The sequence below is a fragment of the Heterodontus francisci genome, chromosome 14, assembly GCF_036365525.1.
Source record: "Heterodontus francisci isolate sHetFra1 chromosome 14, sHetFra1.hap1, whole genome shotgun sequence".
Lineage (NCBI taxonomy): Eukaryota > Metazoa > Chordata > Chondrichthyes > Heterodontiformes > Heterodontidae > Heterodontus > Heterodontus francisci.
The window spans coordinates 36,677,521-36,698,980 of NC_090384.1; positions in this window are offsets into that span (position 1 = coordinate 36,677,521).

The window sequence follows — 21,460 nt, forward strand, 5'->3', positions numbered from 1 at the left end:
AGTATCAGTAAAAGTGACCATGAAGCTTTCAGATTGTTGTACGAAACCCAACAGATTCATTAATGTCCTTTAGGGAAGGAAACCTGCCATTCTTCCCCAGTCAGCCCTATATGGGATCAGTGGATGACTCTGAATTGTCATCTGAAGTAGCCTAGCAATTCATTCAGTTGTACCAGGGATGTGGGCAATAAACACTGCCAGCAATGCCCACATCCTGAGAATGAATATTTTTTTAAAAAGGATTCATAGCTTAGTAGATGGCTGGGAGTACATTACTGGGTTGGGGACCAGGGCTTCTGTTAGCTGTATAAATTACCTCAGCTTAGCCCTTTACTGTTTACAAGATCAGAGAGCCTTGATTATGTTACAGTTCTGTAACATGTTCCCAGGCATCTGCTATTTCAATATTAAGATCTCCAGTGCAAAGGCACAAGCCACAAATTACAGAGTGCTGCACTCAAAAAAAAGCTTGTTCTTTTGCTGTGGGTTTCTACTCTAATGAGCAAAGGAATAATCAGATGCAAAAAGTCCACTAACTTTCAAGGAGAACATGTTCAGCTCCCAATCTGTGTGGAAATCTTAGAAACTAACACAATACACAAGACAGTGGTGTAAAACGGGTGATATTGGACAATATTGCCAAACCACTATGTACCTGCCAGCTTTCCCCATCTGATATCACATATTTGACACCATTGTCAAAAATGAAAATGAAAATTATCAGTGATTAATTCATCACAGATGTTCTGTAGTTCCACAAATATAAATAACTGGTCATTTTGCTTTGCATTTTGTTTTCTCTGCCAGTTTGTAGACTCTTTGCTGTAGATGCCAGCTATCCATCAGTAGCTCATTTTGGTACATATTAACATATTAAACAGGGTGGTGAAGAAGGCGTATGGCATGCTTCCTTTCATCGGCCGAGGCATTGAGTACAAGATTTAGGACGTCATGTTACAGTTGTACATAACGTTGGTTCGGCCGCATTTGGAGTACTGTGTGCAGTTCTGGTCACCGCACTACAGGAAAGATGTGATAAAGCTAGAGAGGGTGCAGAAAAGATTCACAAGGATGTTGCCTTGTGTTGGAGATTTGGAGGGCTTAAGTTATAAAGAGAGATTGGATAAGCTGGGCCTGTTTTCCCTGGAGCGAAGGAGGCTGAGAGGGGACATGATAGAGGTATATAAAATTATGAGAGGCATAGATAGGGTAGATAGCCAGAGTCTGTTTCCCATGGTCGGGGTGTCTAAAACTAGAGGGCATAGATTTAAGGTGAGAGGGAGGAGGTTTAAAGGGGATCAAAAGGGTACATTTTTCACACAAAGAATAATGGGTATCTGGAATGAGCTGCCAGAGGAGGTGGTGGCAGGAACAGTCGCAACATTTAAGAGGCATCTGGACAGGTTCTTGAATGAGCAAGGCATAGAGGGATATGGAATTAATGCAGGCAGGTGGGATTAGTATAGATAGGCATTATGCTCAGCATGGACGCAGTGGGCCGAAGGGCCTGTTTCAATGCTGTACGACTCTATGACTCTATAACACGGAGCTGAGAGACTGAGCGTTGACAAAACTATTTTGTCTTAAGGTGCTTCGCAGCCTAGCTCACACCATATCCTCCCCTGAAGTCCATGTGCATACTTTCCAGCAGGGCACGGGAGTGGAAACACAGGTCAGTGTTCGCCTCAATGTTCCATGGGCACTGAGGCCAATTTTTTTCACTCTTACTGTCGTCCTGGTTATGCTCAGCTAACTCTGGAATTTAAACTGGGACATTCTGGTCTGTATGGCTCACAGCTGCTCCAGGCTGTACCTTTACCTACTCACAAGGGGACTCATATCGTTTGACCAGAGATCCACTCATCAAACAATATTAGTGACCTCAGAATCTGCAGCCCCCAAACAATTTCAATGGTTAGCAGGGGTTGGGGTGGGGTGGTGGGGTGGTGGGGGGGTGGTGGAGGGCTCTGTGTAATATTAGGAATAATGCATTGACCAGTATGATAGCATGGATGCATTTAAGGGGAAGCTAGATAAGTACATGACAAAGAAAGCAATAGAAGGCTATGTTGAGGGGATCAGATGAAGAGTGGTTGGAGGACGCTCGTGCAGAGCAAAATTGGTCTTATTGAACCGAATGGCCTGTTTCTGTGCTGTAAATACTTTGTAATACTTTGTTCTCCAATAACCCCCCACCCACATATAAATCCAAAAGTCTGGTATGAAGGTAACTAATTTCTGTTCAGTGATTTCAATCATGTCAAATTTAAGAATGATATTAGCCTAAAGTTTCAGTGAGCCTGTTCAGGGTGGCAGAAGTGTGATGGAGTGGGGCTTATGCCAGTTGCTTTGCTCACAATGTGACTCCACTGCAATCATGGGGAAAGGGTCATTTGAATAATTGGGCGCTACATCTGTAGAGGTGGAACAGAGGGCATCCACCTTGATGTGCTGTTAGGGAGGAGCCTGAAGCCCTGATCAAGTCAAAAGTTCAGGCAACATTTATTCTTGTGGGGCCAGGAGAAGCAGAAGTGCTTCTCTAGGCCTCACAAAAAGTTTGGGCTGTTGCTGCCCTGGGTCTCGCCCCTTCCTCATGGTGCCCTCCTGAACCCCTCCCCTGATGACTTACCTGTCTGGCAGCCTTGTAAACCACAGGTCACCCAATACTGTACCAACTAAAAACCAGCAAATTATCTCTGGACAACTGTTTTGTTTCAGCAGCTCATCAGCAGTATTTAATAAGGACCAGCCATTAAAAGGGACCGGATTTCTTGCTGCACCACTCAGATCATCTGCCCACGCGCTCCCCACTTAAAATTTCAAATTTGAATGTTTCCCTTGGGCGGACCTTTAGCCAATTCCTCTTTCTCACCTTCTTATACTCACGAGAGTTTAGATGAATGAGCGCTGATCTTATTGAAGCATATAACATTTCGAGGGGCTTGACAGGGTAGTTGCTGAGAGGATGTTTCCCCTCATGGGGGAATCTAGAATGAGGGGCAATGTTTCAGAATAAGGGGTCTCCTATTTAAGACAGAGATGAGGAGAAATTTCTTCTCTCTGAGAGTCATTAATCTTTAGAATTCCCTACCCCAGAAAGCAGTGGGGGCTGCGTCATTGAATATATTCAAAGCTGAGTTAGACAGATTTTTGAGCTACAAGGGAGTAAAGGATTCTGGGAGGAGGGAGGCAGGGGGCAGGCAGGAAATTGGAGTTAAGGCCACAATCAGATCAGCCATGAGCTTATTGAATGGCAGAGCAGGCTGAAGGGGCTGAATGGTTTACTCCTGCTCCTATTTCTTATATTCTTATAGCCCATGGTTGTGAGAGAGAGAGAGAGAGAGAGAGCTCGATCCCTGTAGCCCTGCAGGTCCATTTCTCTCAGGTGGCCATCCAACTTCCTCTTGAAGTCATTCATTGGCTCCACTTCCACCACCCTTGTGGGCAGCAATTTCCAGGTCATTACCACCCGCTGTGTAAAAAAGAGCTTCCTCATATTCCCCTGCATCTGTTGCATAAAACTTTCAATCTGTGTCCCCTAGTCCTAGAGGGGATGGGGGAGGGCACAGAGAACGAAACACACACACACAGATCGCGGCGAAAGTGGGGAAGAGAGATCAAGGTCTCTCCTGAAAGGTGGACAGCCATCCAGAATATTTTGCATCGCAACATCAAGTGTGCGGGAAGAGATTGACTACTTATTAAAGCAAAAACAATGCCAGGTATGTCACTAAATCAGTTTTTAATATAGTTACAAGAAAGTACGTCAATAAATTAGTCTTCTCATTTAAAGCTTCTTCACGTTTTTCTGTTGTTTTTATTCGTAAGATTAATTTTTAGTGCCTTTATCTTACAAAATTTGCTCATCCGGCCCCCCGGACCAAGCAAAAATCGCAATGCGGCCCCCCCCACACGAAAATGTCAGGCAACCCTGTTATAGGCAGTGGGGTGGGACATTTCAGCCTTTTGGGCATCTATGGCTGCCTTCAGTGATGCTCTATGAATATACAGAGAGGCCACATTACCTGTAAGGGGACTGTTAACTGTAGATCAATTGTGTGTTTTTTTATTCATTCATGGGATGTGGCAGTGCTGGCTAGGCCAGCATTTATTGCCCATTGAAGGTATTTCAGAGTCATCCACATTGCTGTGGGTCTGGAGTCACATGTAGGCCAGACCAGGTAAGAATGGCAGATTTCCTTCCCTAAAGGACATTAGTGAACCTGATGGGTTGACAATGGTTTCATGCTCACCATCAGACTAACTTTTAATTCTAGATTTATGAATTGGAATCACATTTCACCATCTGCCATGGTGGGATTCAAACCCATGTCCCCAGATCATTAGCCTAGGCATCTAGACCACTGGTCCAGTGACATTACCACTATGCCATCACCTCCCTTTTATGCAGCTGGAGGGCATTAATCTGGGCTTCACTTGAGCACATATAATAAGAAGAGAGTCCCGCATTTACACAGCACCTTTCATGACCACCATACATCTCAAAGAGCTTTACTGCCATTGAAGTACTTATGAAGTCTAGTCACTGTTGTAATGCAGGAAACACAGCAGCCAGTTTGCACACAACAAACTCCCACAAACATCAATATGAGAATGACCAGATAATCTGTTTTTGTGATGTTGATTGAGGGATAAATATTGGTCAGGACACCAGGGATAACTCCCTTGCTGTTCTCCGACTTAGTGCCACGGGATATTTACATCCAACCAAGCAAGCAGATGGGGCCTCAGTTTAACATCATCTGAAAGATGGCACCTCTGACAGTGCAGTACTGGAGGGTCAGCCTTGATTTTTGTGCTCAAGCTCTAGAATGGGACTTGAACTCAGAACCTTGTGCCTTAGAAATAAGAATGCTACCAACTGAGCCACAACTGGCACGCAGAAGGATAGATGCTTACTGAAACTGTGGTGTGGTTGAATTAGGAAGTATGTGCTTGTAATGTTTCTCTCTGTAAATAAATGTTAGACTGAGTAAAGACTGGCTCCAGTATTACCCTTCATTGACTGGCTTTCAGAAATATAACAGGGATAAGACGACAAAGTGGTTCTCAGTTGTATTTTCCACAAATGTACAGTCTGCCTGGACTGCCCCTCCCCCACCACGCCCTCACCCACTGAAAATCTGAGACAGAATCGCAGTGAATGATACATATTATTTGCTCCTTTTGAGTATCATAACTTGTGAAGACTGTTGTGCACATTTATTATTTCTAAAGTTCCTTCCAAAATAGCTCAGCTGAATCATTTCTGATTACTGCACTGCATTTTATTTGAGCTGAGGAAAAGCACATTTTTGCTAGCAATATTTTGATTCAAATTTTGGACAGAGTAAAACCCCAAGGACAGAGCCACTTGTGTTTAGATAACATCCCAGAAAATCTGATAATCAATTATTCCTCAAGTTAACATCAAAATTCTTTTATATCTGTATCCATGAGTTGGTTGAGTTGGCATCCTTCCATCTATGAAAGATGATGAACACGCAGCAAACAGTTCATTTAGGTGGGGTGTCTTCTCTTGTTGCACCTTTATTGATGGCTATGAAGGCCAATCCTTGACAGGCAGGTTCTGCCATAAGTGCCACATGTGAAGCCGCCAAGTGACGCTGTGAGTTGTTTTTGACATTAGCGTCTGTTGCCAAGCTGCTGTAACAACTGGTCATTGTGGTTGTGCACACCAGTCCATAGGATATGTCACCATTTCTGTCTTTCACCAGCTAGTGACTCCCAAGTGCAATAGTTAATATTTGGGGCCCTCATGTCACGCTTGCAAGCATCCTTGAAGCAGAGTTTTGGGTGCTCCACGAGTTGTCTAGCCCTGGCTACCTCACCATGCAGAAGGTCCTTGGGTATGCAACCGTCTTCCATCCTATGGACATGTCTGATCCACCAAAGCCGCCTGTTTGATTAGTGCCAACACACGTGGGAGCTCTGGCTTTGAGAGGACTGCCACATTTGTGATTTTGTCCTGCCAGAATATACCCATTATGTGCCACAGACAGCAAAGATGGAAATTATTGAGCTTCTTTTCCTGGTAGCTGTAAGTTGCCCATGTTTCTCAGCCATACAGCAAGGTGCTGAGAGCACAGGCCTTATAAACCATCAGCTTCGCCCTAAGGGTCAGCTTTGTGTTATCCCATGTACCTTTCGCAAGTCGGCCAAAGGTGGTAGCTGCTTTCCCTACATCTGTATCGAACTCTGCAGCAAGGAATAGATTGTCTGTCACCGTGGACCCAAGGTAGCAGAATTTGCTAACCACTTCCATTGGGGTGTTAGTGTGATCAGGGGCAGAGGTACAACACCTTGTCCCAGGATCGTGGTTTTCTTGATGCTTATAGTCAAGGAGAACAAGTTACAGGTATGGGAGAGACAGTTCATGAGTCTTTATAGCTGAGTTTCCATATGGGTGACTAGCATAGCATCGAAGAGTTCTCTGATCAGGATGCGATGTGGTTTTGTCTTCGCTTTCAGCCTTGATAGATTGTAGAGTTTGCCGTTTGACCTAGTGTGCAAGTAGACTCCTTCCGTATCTGCAGGAAAGGTGAAGGTCAGGAGCATGGAGAAGAATATGCCAAACAGAGTGGGGGCTAGAACACAACCCTATTTCACTCCATTCTTCACTCCGAAACTGTCGGAAGTGGAGCCATCGAACTGTACAGTGCAGTGCATGTTGTCATGGAAGGAGTGAATGAGACTGCGGAGCTTCAGTGGAAGGCCAATTTCTCCTAAAATCTTGTAGAGCCCTGCTTTGCTAGCAGTGTTGAATGCCTTAGTGAGATCTACAAAAGTAAGGAAAAGGAATATACTCTGTTCTTTACACTTTTCTTGTAGCTGACGTATGGAGAAGATTATATCCACAGTAGATCTGCCGGCACTGACACCGCACTGTGCTTCCAGGTACACTCGGTCAGCAAGTAGATGGAGTCTTTTAAGTATGACCTTAGCAAAGGTCTTTCCCAGTGACAATAAGGAGTGAGAGGCCCCTGCAGTTGTTGCAGTCTCCTCTGTCGCCTTTGTTTCTGCAGAGTGAAAAGAATCCGTATCTACATCTCTTGGGAATTTACTACAAAAGCCTCTCACAGACTCAACACCAATTACTGCTTTCAATTTTAAAATAAACAGCATTTCTTTTCATAATCACTGGTGTATTATTCACACAAATATTTTACGGTAAATCTGCTCAACTGCAACAGAATGTTTAGGGCAATAAAATGTTGTTTCTTTTAAACTGGATGAATAGAGCACTTTATTAAGATAAAAGATGTCAGCTGTCAGGAACTAATCACATTTCCGATTTAGCACCCAACATAAGTGCTCACAGGTTAGGGTAAAGGTCCCTTTTCTGTACCCAATTATGTGTTTTAACCTTAATCCCATGGTCCCATTATTTGCATGTACACAGGCTAAACTGGGAACTACAGTTTGCTATCTGTGACATCTGCTATTTATTAGTATACAGGTTAACTGTGAAACCACTTGCGATATTTTTGGGTCTTGTTTTGGGTTCAATGTTTCAGACCACTCCCACAGACAAGCCTTCATTCCCAATGGCCTGCACTGTGCCTTTATTGACTTCATATGTAGATCATTTGTAATGTCGGGGATTGAACAGAACATCTCAATTTACTGATTATATATCTTACTTCAGACACGAGTAGAATAAACACCTAACAAGGCTGCGGAATAGGCTTTATTAAACAGTAAATAGGTAAGTAAACAGAAGCAATGACACATAGTACACCAAGAGTTCCAACAGAATTAACTAATCTTTCAAGGAAGATAGATAATATCAAGCAGATACATCAGCTGCACTATGCTGAAATGTGTACTGGGCCTGGCACAAGGCCCCTGAATGATAGTTAACCTGTACATGGTGGTTTTTGCTGATTATTCCCAAGTCCCTGGCCTTCTCTTTCTCTAGTAGTTTCAGATGTACTGTTCAATTTCACCAAGACAGGCTGAGAAATGTTTTTCACAAACAGTGACGGGGGACAAATAAAAATGAAATATGTCACTTATCCTCAAAAAAGAACTGCCAGTCAAACAGAACCTGCAAGTTGCTATATTTGAATTGAGTAGTTTGATTCCTACTTTGAATATTTGGAGCAGATGTAATGGCTATATTATTGGGACTTTGCATGTCAAAACAAACAGAGTCATTTCGTGTGAGTGAACTGGTTTTTAACCACATACCTATTGTGACAGAAAGAAAGAAGAAAATGCCATGATACATTCAGACAAAAATGCTTCATTTTTGTCACACTAGATTGACTATGGGGCTGCTTTTATTTTAGCAGTCCCTGCTAAAAATGGGACTGTTTACATTTGTAAAGTAACACACATTTCTTTAAGTACGCTCTTCCTGGGGCATCTAGATAAGTCTTACATTTCTTACCAGGTAGTTCAACAGTTCAATAAAAAGAACATTGCTTCTTTGAAACAGAAACAACTGATAGATATTGATTTTGTACAAAATATTATGTAAGAAATAGTTCATTCTAGTGTAAAACAATCCATAAGCATCATCTGCTTAAAATCATACCTTAGAAGAGACTCAGCTCTCGCAAATAGCTTTGTGCAGCTCTCTGTGCTCAGCCACTTCTGCTTTTTATGGTATGTGAAAGGCACTCTACTGTACAGTTCAAGAAAGTTTCAGGCAGATACAATGCATTGGGCAAAAAGTTCCAGGTCACATGCATCTGTCATAGTGCTTTACAGTACTTGCTTGCATTGAGATCAAGCTTCTTACTGAGTAGAATTAATTAATATGTAAGCAAAACTGTTACATCTCACCGCGGAAGCAAGAAAGTTGCACCACTTAGAATCAATATGCAAATTGTGCTAGTGAAACACTAAGATATAGACTTAGGTGGTATTACTACTGTATGTATTTTTATCCTGTTTTTCCATCTCAAATGTCGATAAATGCACATTTTCAGTTTTGTTTCAGATTTCAGCATTTGAAGGGTTTTCAAATTTTCCACTGCTAGAAATATGCAAATTTCTGGGATCCAAAAATAAAGATGTGCAGGTATACCAGATGAAAATATGATTCACGTAGCACTGCCTTACACTGCTTACCATGGACAGGCTGCATTGCTGGCCACTTCCTGTGGGGCCCGCATGGCAAAAGAGCAGAGAAGGTGCGTCTCCTGCAAGCACCAGAAGAGCTTGAATTTCACTATCTTGATATCGCACAGCTGAACCGACGGATGCAAAACCAGGATCGAAAACTTTGTTGATGAAAAGTCAAGCCCACAAATTTGTACATCACTCACCAAAAATCAGACGTGCAGCTGCAATATGGGACCTGAACCTAGGAAAATCCACAAGGTGCAGGTAAGATGGTTTTCAGTGACTGTTCCTTAGGTCCTCCTCAGGCCAAAAAGGGATGTGATAAGAACAGGAGTGATGTCCAAATGCCTGTATGTTTCCATTGTAACAAGGCAGGTCACCTTCGAGGTGGATGCTGGACGTTATGGGGAAAACCCATAGGATTAGTCAGGGTACACCAGACCAGTGCAGGAAAAGGGGCCGTGACGGAAAGCACAGTGGACCAGGCTGTGCTTTAACTGCAGCAGTAAAACCCAGTAAACCTACCTCTGAGAGTGCAGGAAAACTTAACAAAATCCCTAAGAGTTACCAGGATTTTGTGTCTAGAGGAAAAGTGACTCCACACACCCCAAGTGAGGCGGGTAAACCCATAGTTATACTGAGGGAGACAGGGGCTACCCAATCCCTTCTGTTTAGTTTTAGTTTAGTTTAGAGATACAGCACTGAAACAGGCCCTTCGGCCTACCGAGTCTGTGCCGACCATCAACCACCCATTTATACTAATCCTACACTAATTCCATATTCCTACCACATCCCCACCTGTCCCTATATTTCCCTACCACCTACCTATACTAGGGGCAATTTATAATGGCCAATTTACCTATCACCCAAAAAACAAGTTCTAGCCTACAATGTCTCCTGATAATTATACATACTGTTGGGCAGTTTTATTCAGTTTTGGCTTCATTTTTCTGTTGCCACTTCAAGAAACATCACTAAAACAGATTATCAGATTATCTCATTGCAATTTATGTGTGTAAATTGGCTGTGATGGTTCTTATATTATAACAGTGATTACATCTGAAAAAGTAATTTATTGTCTGTGATGCATTTTGGGACATCCTGAGGTTGTGAAAGGCAGCAAGTAAATACATGTCTTTCTTGGGTTTCAGGATTGCAACTACTCGCACTTTCTTAAAGGTGCACCTCATTTGGCAACTGTGGTTGTTAGCAGAGGATACTATAACTGAGTTCTGTTTAAATACGACCAAAGAACATTATCACTATCAGGTAGGCCTGGAGGAGGGAGCATCAGCACTAGAGTGCAAGACAAAACCAGCCTAGGCTTTCAAAACCATTTCCATCTGAAGTCTCATACACAACCTCATCTGCGAAGGGCCATTGACATTGACCAAATGAAGAAAAGGCAGTAGAGGACCCCAGCGATCAGGCACTTTTGAGTGCGTCTGTGAATGTGCAGTATACAGGTATATTGCGTTTGGCTGTGTGTTTGGTATTTGCTCCTGACCCTCTCGCAGGGCAGATGCATTTACATGGCAATAATATGGAGTGCAGTGATGAAGCATTGCATGCATACCTGTGAATGTTGATAGTAGATGGACAGTTGTCACAGAACTGTGGACTTTTCAGCTGGGATTTTATGCCTCCGAATCGGACGGCAATGGAGGCAGTGGGGGAGGGGGTGCGTAAAATTGCATGGGGTGGCATCAGGTCGGCCCTCTGACACTATCACGCCAGGGCTGCATTTTACAAGTAGCAGATGGGAAGCCACATGGAGAAGCCACTCGCTGTTTCAAAATGAGCAATTGACAGCCATTTAAGATAGTTAACAAGGCAATAGACTGTGATTTTACAGGCCGCTCCGGATTTAACAGTCGACCCACAGGGGACATGGGGCATTAGAGCCTTGGCAGGTTTTAAAAGGGTGGCAACAGGGCGGCTGCTGTTGTCACTGCTGCATTTGACAGCTATAGAGTGGGGCATTTTTCATTTGTAGGTAGGAAGGAGTTGGGAAGCCATTGATCTGGGCTCAAGCCTCCCTCGATGCCATTGTGGTCCTGGCAGGGATCACTTGAGAGGGGCCTAAGAGGGGGCTTGGGGGGGTGGGGGATGCGTTGCAACAGTTATTGGCAAGGTGGCCCAGTCAGACCAGAAATGCCTAAGTGCCATGGGCATCGTCCAATCAGGAGGAGGGTCCTCCAGCGAGAGGAGAATCAGAGAGGGAGGGAGGTGTGGATTCTTCCAATGATGCCGGAGGGTTCAATGTTCAGATGATGGTGGAAGGTTCACTGTTTGGAGGACGATGGAGGGTTCAATATCTAACAGATGCTTGCAGGCCTGACTGTTCAGAGGATGGTTGCAGAATTGAGTGCTGCAGCAAAGGACATTTGCATCAGGACTAGGGTGCCAGTGGCCCTTTAAACATGGTGCCAGCATTTCTGTCCACATCAGGCGATGATGTGACTGCTGTCTCAACACCCGCCTCCAGCCACTGGGTGGTCGGCCACCCCACCTACCGGCCGTTATTTGGCTAGCTGGCGCAAGATCGCTATGGGAGCGGCAGTCAGAGCAGGAGGGCCTTTGCTATCTGCTTACGGTTCCACCTACCCTTTCCTACCATGTCCTGTAAAATCCTGGCCTTCTATAATATAACCAACATCCCCAGAGCAGATTATCTGGTCATATCGCTCATTGCTGTTCAGTGGACCCTGCTGTGTGCAAATTTCCTACATTTATGCAGAAAATTGCTTCCTCAATTCCTTTCCTAGAATCTGGTTATATGCAAGATGCCATTCATTTGTTCTGCTACATTAATTCAGTTGCAATGCTATTTAGAGGGGAATGCCATACCCTAGTGGTTTTCAAACTGGGGTCTGCAAACCCCAAGTTTGAAATCTGTGATGTTGTCCAATATTCATTGATTGCTAACACAAACCAAAAAAGCAAGCTGAGCATTCCAATGATTCAAACACTGGCGTGATTTTCATATCCAGAACTCCCCGTTTGCACCTAAACCAGGGCTGTAATGGAACCAAAGTAGTGCACAATCAGCTGAAGTGCCGACTTAGCGCTTGGTTACCACCCATTCCCATAGCTCCCTGATCTAGGCGCTGGGAGCCTCATAATTACATGTTGATCAGAGTCAAATGACATAGTTAAGACCCTCGGTGCCATTTCTGTTACTGCCTACCAGATTATTGCCAGTTCCTGCTGTTGTCCACAAACATGGGCAGTAGAGTTTGAGGGGTGCGGGGGGGGGGGGCAATTAATTTGCATGTTTATTGATGGGATCTTCAGCTAGTCAGGTACAGCTGGAAAGACATTTGGCACGCTTTCATATTCTTGTGGATTTTGAAGCTTAAAGGCTACCACAGTTAATGTCCTTGAGTTGTAAGTGCTGCAGAACATTAAGCCTGCTGCTTAAAACTGGAGCTTCCTTTCACTCTCGATGCTCTACCCCTCCCCTTTAACATGCCGCTGCAGGCCTTTCAAAATGCCACCCTCTGGATTTCCCGACCCACATTGGCAACTACCTACAGGGAATGTGTTTCACATGGGCCGCTCACAGAATTAACGTAAATGACACCTGGTCATAAAAATGGCATGGGCCCCAAAACCGCTCCTTTAGGCAAGTGCAGCACATGCCATGATCACCCAGTATACTCTCAAACCAAAACTTGCCTCCAGTGAGTCTGGAGATGGCATGAAAGCCATGTAAGTACTCCAAAAAGCATCAGAGGAAGTGATGTCATTCAGCATGTGATCAGTTAGTTGGAGTTGAGCAAGACACCTAGTCACATGTCTAAGGCAGAATTCTCTTGTAAATGTGTTACTCGACAAATAAAAAACCCTCAGTTTATGACCACTCAAGATTGTTTGGTACCTTATTGCTACCTCAAAGCAATAATACAATATGTTGGCACTGGTGGCAGTGTATGGTTTCTGAAAATTTTTCAATTTTCAAGTGCATCATCCTCAACATGGCAGCAGTGTGTGGTCTCTGAAAAATCACACCCTCATCAACATTGCGGCAGTGTGTGTTCTCTGAAGCAGTACACCATTCACGACATGGTGATAGTGATGTGCAGGGAAGGTCACAGCTCCGAGGTAACACTACTGCAGAGGGGCTCATGGGGCCAGCAATCTCAGGCAGGACATCGAGACCAGTGGTCTCTCCCGTCATAGTCCAATACGGACAGGGCAGCGCGACTCATCATCTGGGGCTGTGGCGATTCAGCACAGGCAGGTTCAATGACCTTGCATAAAGTGGGTGCTCAAGACACAGTGAGTACACAAAGGGGGTTATCCAGATCAATGGTGGCCAGAAAGAAACAGCAGAAATCAGACAGAATCATGCTCGGAAACTGCGAGTATGGTTGGTTATCATTGAGGCGACAGATCGACATCACCTTTACTCATCGGGTGTTTTCCTCCCAATAGTGCTTTGTGGATGGGCCTACCTGAGTGCAGGCAGAAAGCCTACCCGGCACAGGTTCTGGGCATGGCTGAAGCTCAACGCTGCAAAGACAGTAGACCTGCAAGTTTTTTTTCGCTCCAGGGAAAGGCCCAAGAAAAAATAGAAAGAGAGGCTGCAATTTAAAGGGGACAGCTCCAGCTGCACATTGACACTGGGAGTTTGGCACCGTGTCCACAAAATATCCTTCCATGAATTGGAAAGCCCAAGACCTCCTCCACAAGTTTCAACTTTTTAAACAACGAATGGAGCGGTGTTTCTTGGATCTGGCTGTCATGGAGCTGGAAAAGCAACTGGTCCAGATAAAAATAGCAATTGGTAGTGATTTTTTTTTCCAAAATATACTTTATTCATAAAAATCTGGAAAAAATACATTACAAAACAGTTCCAAAACGGCACCAAGTCAAAAAATACTAAGAGTGCAAAGGAGATCGGTTTCCTTCAATCCAGGAGGGAGTTGTCTCACAACCCTTCCATTTCATTTTTCATGCCTTATACATTTTACAGCAAACAAAAATTTTCCAGATACAGTTGGAGGGGTTTTCCATGGATCCAGCCCCTCAGTTCAGCTTGGCGGGGGGACCTTACACAGTGGTCTTTCCCCATTGAACCTTTGCTGCGGCTGCCCCAAGCTTTAGTGCGTCCCTCAGCACGTAGTCCTGGACCTTAGAATGTGCCACTCTGCAACATTCAGTCGTGGACAACTGTTTGCACTGGAAGACCAGCAAGTTTCGGGCAGACCAAAGGGCGTCTTTCACTGAATTGATAGTCCTCCAGCAGCAGTTGATGTTTATCTCGGTGTGCGTCCCTGGGAACAGCCCGTAGAGCACAGACTCCCGTGTTACAGAGCTGCTTGGGATGAACCTCGGATTAACACCTTAGGACTTTCTGAAGTGGAGCAGAAGAACCCAGAAAGACTATGGTCTACAGTAGAGGACCAGCTCAAGACCATAATTAATTTCAGAGTTCACAGCTGAGAGCTGATAACATTCAGGCAACAATCAAGAGAAACCATTGACCTATTTGTGAGCAGGTGCTGAGAGAAAGGAAAATTCTGTGACTTCTCAGAGGTGGAATTATCAGAGTGCATTATGGAGTTGGTGATTGCGTCTAGCCCAATAGATGCTTTTCAGAAAGAGCTACTAGACAAGGAAAAAAGGGTACAATGTTGAAAGTCTTCTAAGAGATGGCAGGAAGTTTGAAGTAATTGCTGCAAGTTGGCAGTGCATACTGACACTTGGTACAACAACTATAGGTGAGGTAACGAAGAAGATAGGTGGCAAGTGCAGCCTGATGCACCAGTCAAAGAACTGTCCTACCTTCATGGACAACTGCAAGGGGTGTGGTAAGAAGGGCACTGGGCAAAGCTGTGCAGGAGCTCTAATAATGGAAAACTGGTCAGAAGTCACAGCAGACATAACATGATAAGAATCAGACACCACCTCGTGGAAGAAACAGGGATACATTTGCCAATAGCCAAATCAAATGCTGCCATGTCCATGAGATTGACAGTGATGTAAGTAACATGCAGGGCACTGAAGGTGAGCAAGCCTTCCGTACAGTAACCCTTACACACCAAATGGGTGTGGTTACACAGCGGAAGCGTTCACAACCATTGACATGGTGTGCCCCGAGAAAAGTGATCAACATACCTTCAGGCTCAAGGTCGACACAGGGGCAAGAGTAAACATTTTGCTGCAGCGAATAGTGAAGAACATGTAACTGGGGAAATGGAAAGCCATGATACAACCAACGAAGACAAGACTCACTACGTACAATGGTACACTGATCAACTGCAAAGGTACTCTAGGGTTGAAGTGCAGGTATAGAACCTTGGCTTGGTCACAACAGGTTTTTTACACTGTCAACACAGATGGTCCAACAGTTGTAGGCCTGCCGGTATGTAGCGAGCTTCACATTATAATGATCCATGTGATCAGCACCATGCCAGATACACATGACCAGACCAGGTTCGGCCCTATCGAGTCGATCCAAGATTTATAAAGAATATACCCAGGAAATGACGAAGATGATTGATGAAGGAAGGGCAGTGGATGTTATCTATACGGACTTCAGTAAAGCCTTTGACAAGGTCCCTCATGGCAGACTGGTACAAAAGATGAAGTCACACGAGATCAGAGGTGAGCTGGCAAGATGGATACAGAACTGGCTCAGTCATAGAAGGCAGAGGGTAGCAGTGGAAGGGTGCTTTTCTGAATGGAGGGATGTGACTAGTGGTGTTCCGCAGGGATTAGTGCTGGGACCTTTGCTGTTTGTAGTATATATAAATGATTTGGAGGAAAATGTAGCTGGTCTGATTAGTAAGTTTGCGGACGACACAAAGGTTGGTGGAGTTGCAAATAGTGATGAGGATTGACAGAGGATACAGCAGGATATAGATCGGTTGGAGACTTGGGCGGAGAAATGGCAGATGGAGTTTAATCCGGACAAATGTGAGGTAATGCATTTTGGAAGGTCTAATGCAGGTGGGAAGTGTACAGTAAATGGCAGAACCCTGAGGAGTATTGACAGGCAGAGAGATTTGGGCGTACAGGTCCACAGGTCACTGAAAGTGGCAATGCAGATGGATAAGGTAGTCAAGAAGGCATACGGCATGTTTGCCTTCATCGGTCGGGGCATAGAGTATAAAAATTGGCAAGTCATGCTGCAGCTGTACAGAACTTTAGTTAGGCCACACTTGGAATATTGCATGCAATTCTGGTCGCCACACTACCAGAAGGACGTGGAGGCTTTGGAGAGGGTACAGAAGAGGTTTACCAGGATGTTGCCTGGTCTGGAGGGCATTAGCTATGAGGAGAGGTTGGAAAATCTCGGATTGTTTTCACTGGAACAACAGAGGTGGAGGGGCGACATGATAGAGATTTCCAAAGTTATGAGCGGCATGGACAGAGTGGATAGTCAGAAGCCTTTTCCCAGGATGGAAGAGTCAGTTACTAGGGGGCACAGGTTTAAGGTGCGAGGGGCAAAGTTTAGAGGGGATGTGCGAGGCAAGTTCTCTACACAGAGGGTGGTGAGTGCCTGGAACTTGCTGCCGGGGGAGGTGGTGGAAGCAGGTTCGATAGCGACGTTTAAGAGGCATCTTGACAAATACATGAATAGGATGGGAATAGAGGGATACGGACCCCGGAAGTGCAGAAGGTTTTAGTTTAGGCAGGCATCAAGATCGGCGCAGGCTTGGAGGGCCGAATGGCCTGTTCCTGTGCTGTACTGTTCTTTGTTCTTTTTAGTCGTAACAGCTCATAATCAATTAGCAATGATCTGGTAGAAGCTGTATACAAACATGCCTCCCCGGCTGCAAAGGCTGTTGATAAAAGTGCAAGGATATGACTGTGAGGTCAAGTGCAGCCAAGAAATCTCATGGTGACCTCTGACGCTTTAAGCAGATTACCTAATCCCAGAAACTACAAAGATGTTCCACTAGATGTCCATGTTGACGTCGAGCGAGAGGATGTATACCAGCTGAATTTGATACATTTTGGGCAGAAGAGGGGCGAAGAATAACAGGAAGAAACCTCATAAGACCCAGTCTTGAAGACACTCTGGTAACTCATTATTAAAGGATGGCCTGACAGCATACAAGTGGTTCCTGCAGAGCTTAAAAGTTTAAGGTCACACTCGGATAAGTTGGGCATTTCTAGTGGTATTATCTTCAAAGGCATGCAGGTAATAATTCCACAGACACTTTGCCCTGACACCCTCTCATAGTTGCATATTGGCCATATGACTGTTGAGAAGTCTAGAAGACTTGCGTGCGAGACTGTCTACTGGCTGGATATGGACAGTGACATTGAACAAGTGATAAAGTCATGTGATCACAGAATCACAGAATAATACAGTGCAGAAGAGGCCCTTCGGTCCATCAAGTCTGCACCAATGCATTAAAGACACCTGACCTGTCTACTAATCCCATTTGTCAGCACTTGCCCAAAGCCTTGAATGTTATGACGTGCCAAGTACTCATCCAGGTACTTTTTAAAGGATGTGAGGCAACCCGCCTCTACCACCCTCCCAGGCAGGGAATTCCAAACTGTCACCACCCTCTGGGTAAAAAAGTTCTTCCTCAAATCCCCCTTAAATCTCCTGCCCCTCACCTTAAACTTGTGACCCCTCGTAACTGACCCTTCAACTAAGGGGAACAGCTGCTCCCTATCCACCCTGTCCATGCCCCTCATAATCTTGTACACCTCGATCAGGTCACCCCTCAGTCTTCTCTGCTCCAGTGAAAACAACCCAAGCCTATCCAACCTCTCTTCATAGCTTAAATATTCCATCCCAGGCAACACCCTGGTGAATCGCCTCTGCACCCCCTCCAGTGCAATCACATCCTTCCTATAATGTGGCGACCAAAATTGCACACAATACTCCAGCTGTGGCCTTACCAAAGTTCTGTACAACTCCAACATGACCTCCCTGCTTTTGTAATCTATGCCTCGATTGATAAAGGCAAGTGTCTCATATGCCTTTTTCACCACCCTATTAACCTGCCCTTCTGCCTTCAGAGATCTATGGACAAACACGCCAAGGTCCCTTTGTTCCTCAGAACTTCCCAGTGTCAGGCCATTCATTGAATACTTCCTTGTCACATTACTCCTTCCAAAGTGTATCACCTCACACTTTTCAGCATTAAATTCCATCTGCCACTTTTCTGCCAGCAGCACCAACCATGCCAGCGTAAAGAGTCACTTCTTTCTCATGATATCCCATTGCATCCTTGGTCAAGAATAGCCACCAATCTATATACAATCAAAAGCGACGATTATTTGATCACCGATTACTACTCAATTTCTGGTAATACATTAGTTAAGGGACACTTTGAGTGCATTAGTTGCCAATGCCATCAGTGTAATTTTCAGCTTGTTTGGTCCCCCAGAAGAGATAATATCGAACAATGGTCTGCAATATGTTGCCTAGCCATTCCAAGACATGTGCAGGAGATGGGGTGTAAACCATATCACTTCTTCACCACATTTCCCTAGGTCAACCAGAAGCAGCGGTGGCGGCGGCAGAGAGAGGAGCCGGGGTATAAAAGGAGCAGAGAGCCGAGGCCCGAGAGCAGAAGCAGCAGCGGCGGTGAGAGACGCTCTGTTCTGTTCTGTTCAGGTCAGTGGACCTGCTTGAGCAGCAAAAATCGAAGTCTGACGTCACAGGAGAGCTGGTAAGTGATTGGTGGGTATTTCTTCCGTGTCTCTTTTTCGGTTTTTTTTGTGTTTGTTTTGACCAAGTGATTTAAATCAGGAGGCGTCATTACAGGATAAGAGTACACATACATTTTTTTAAAATACTGAGCTCTTACAGTGACATCATGGGAAATCTGCAAGCTGATTGGTTGCGTAAGTAACAGTTGTAAGCCAATTTAAAAGCTTAAAAAAAGGAAAGTTTTTTTTTGAAAAAAAGAACTCAAGTGATAAAGTGAGTACCATTAGTGTTTTTTTTTCAAATTAGTGTAATTTAGCTTGTAGTGGGTAGTGTTTGGCGTAGATGAAGGCCCCGAGTGTAATTAGTATTTATTTAAAGGGAGTAACTAATTAGTCGAAAGGTAAGTCATGGCAGGAGAGCTCGCATCCGTGATATGCTCTTCCTGCGCTATGTGGGAAATCAGGGATGCTATAACCAATCCTCGAGCTTCAGGGCAGGGAGTGCATAACACCATTCGGGTGGTGGTGAAGGACAAGGAAGGAGATGCACCGGTTGATTGCACCTTCTTCATCAAGAAAATCCTCATCGATTGCTGTGGATTCCTAGCTACGGACATCTTCTGCCTGCAGGACTTCCCCAGCAGTGGATATTTCGATGTGACGTTTAAGAATGTGGCGGGATGCATCGAGTTCCTGAAGGTGTTCAAGGAGAAGGGAAACCAGGCGCCGCTGTCCATCCTCACAGTGAAGCCACTCTTCATGCTGCTGTCACAATGTGACTGGGTGGTGACAATTCACCTCTCCAACCCCTATGTTCCTGTCGTGGATGTACTCACCTTTCTCGCCAGGTACGTCAAGGTGGCCGGCAGCAGCACTGATATCAAGGACCCATTTGGGATTTGGACCAGGAAGCAGCAGGTCAAGGTGACCTTGAAGGTCGATGCCGATGGAGCCATCATCCACCCTCCCTCCAGCTTTGCTATAGGGGGAAGTCGAGGCTACTTGGTCTATGCGGGGCAGCCCAGAATTTGTCAAACCTGTGGCAAATCTGGTCACGTGGCAGCTAACTGCAGCACAGTTGTCTGCAAGAACTGCAAGAAGGAAGGCCACCAGACCAAGGACTGTAAGCAGAGTAAGTGCTGTAACTTGTGCGGTGAGGCAGGCCACCTCTACAAAACCTGCCCCAAACACTGCCTTAGTTATGCTCAGGTGGCAAGGTTCAAGAAAAGGCCGGGAGAAGGAACAACAAAGGCAGGAAAGGAGACAAGCAACCCTCTCCACAGTGAGGAAAGTGCACCTGAGAAGGAGAAGAAAGGGGAGGCAGCTGAAACCAGCGACCCAGCACCTACCCTGCACCTGGAAACCCCTCCTCCACAGACAGAATCAATGGAGGAGGAGGCAGCAGATGGACAAACAGGTCAGTGGCAAGTGGTAGAAAGGAAAACCACAAAGAAAAAAATTTCAAAAGTGGAACAGGCCACCACCAAAACCAGTGGCAAGAGGAGGCTACCGTTTGAGACAGACTACAGCAGCTGGACGAGGAAGTGCCGGAACGAGGGCACCTTCAAAAGAGGCGGCAGAACTCAAAGGAGCTGGAGGGTAAAGCCCCCCAACCCCCGGGCACTGGAAGCTGTGATGGGCCCAGCGCGCCCCAAACCCAAAGCGCCAAACCTAGCGACACGACCAGCGCATCCCAGCTCCGGGACACCGAAAGCAACAACACGTCTGGCGCACTCCTGCTCCGGGAAGCCGGGAGCAGTGATGTTTTCGAGGAGGAACAGAGAGGAACAGCAGAGGACAGCCCAATCCTTGCTGCCTACAAGACACCCCGATGTCACCCCAGTGGAACAAACCCTGCATGAAAAACCAGGAGGGGTTTCTGAGCCCAACGACCGTGAAACAACTTGCGTACACTATGGGTATGCAGGAACATACTGAAGGACTGGGACTAGCGAGGACAAACGGTGTGGGAAGCAACAACTAACTTAAAAATGGGTATAAAGATTGCTTCAATTAACGTGCATAGCATTAAATCTACTACGCGATGTGTTTCAACCTTGGATTACCTCGCCAAGGTCAAAGCCTTGTTTCTGCAGGAGTGTGGAATACCACACCTCAGCACCTGCAGGCAATGGTTGCGATGGTGGTCCCACGGGCCATCGATCTGGTCAGGGGGTAATGATTCACGTTCCTCCGGCCTGGGTATTCTGCTGCGGGGAGGTAACTTCACCATCTCCGAAGTTAAGGAGGTGGTGGGCGGTCGCCTCCTCGTAGCAGATGTAATGAATAACAACGCTCTGCTCCGGTTGATCAACGTGTACACCCTGGTTCCATGCAGTGAGCAGCTGACCGTCTTCCAGCAGCTCCCACTGCTGCTGGCGACGTCCAGGCCGGTCATCCTCGGCGGTGACTTCAACTCCATCATCGATGCAGCTGGACGATCCAGCAGAGACGACAGAAAACTGGATGCTACGTCCAGATTCCTGATGGAAACAGTAAAAGATGCCAAACTGCACAACGTCTTCAGCAAACCTGCAGACGGAGCCCAGCGTAGATACACCTGGTCAAGATCGGATAGGTCTGCCCATTCCAGGATTGACTTTCTGTTTGTGTCCTGTACTTTCACGGTCAGATCCACTGATGTCAAGCCGGTGTTCCTCTCTGACCACTGCCTCTTATTGGCCGACTGTCACTTACAGGATGACCAGCAGGTTGGCAGGGAGACATGGAAGCT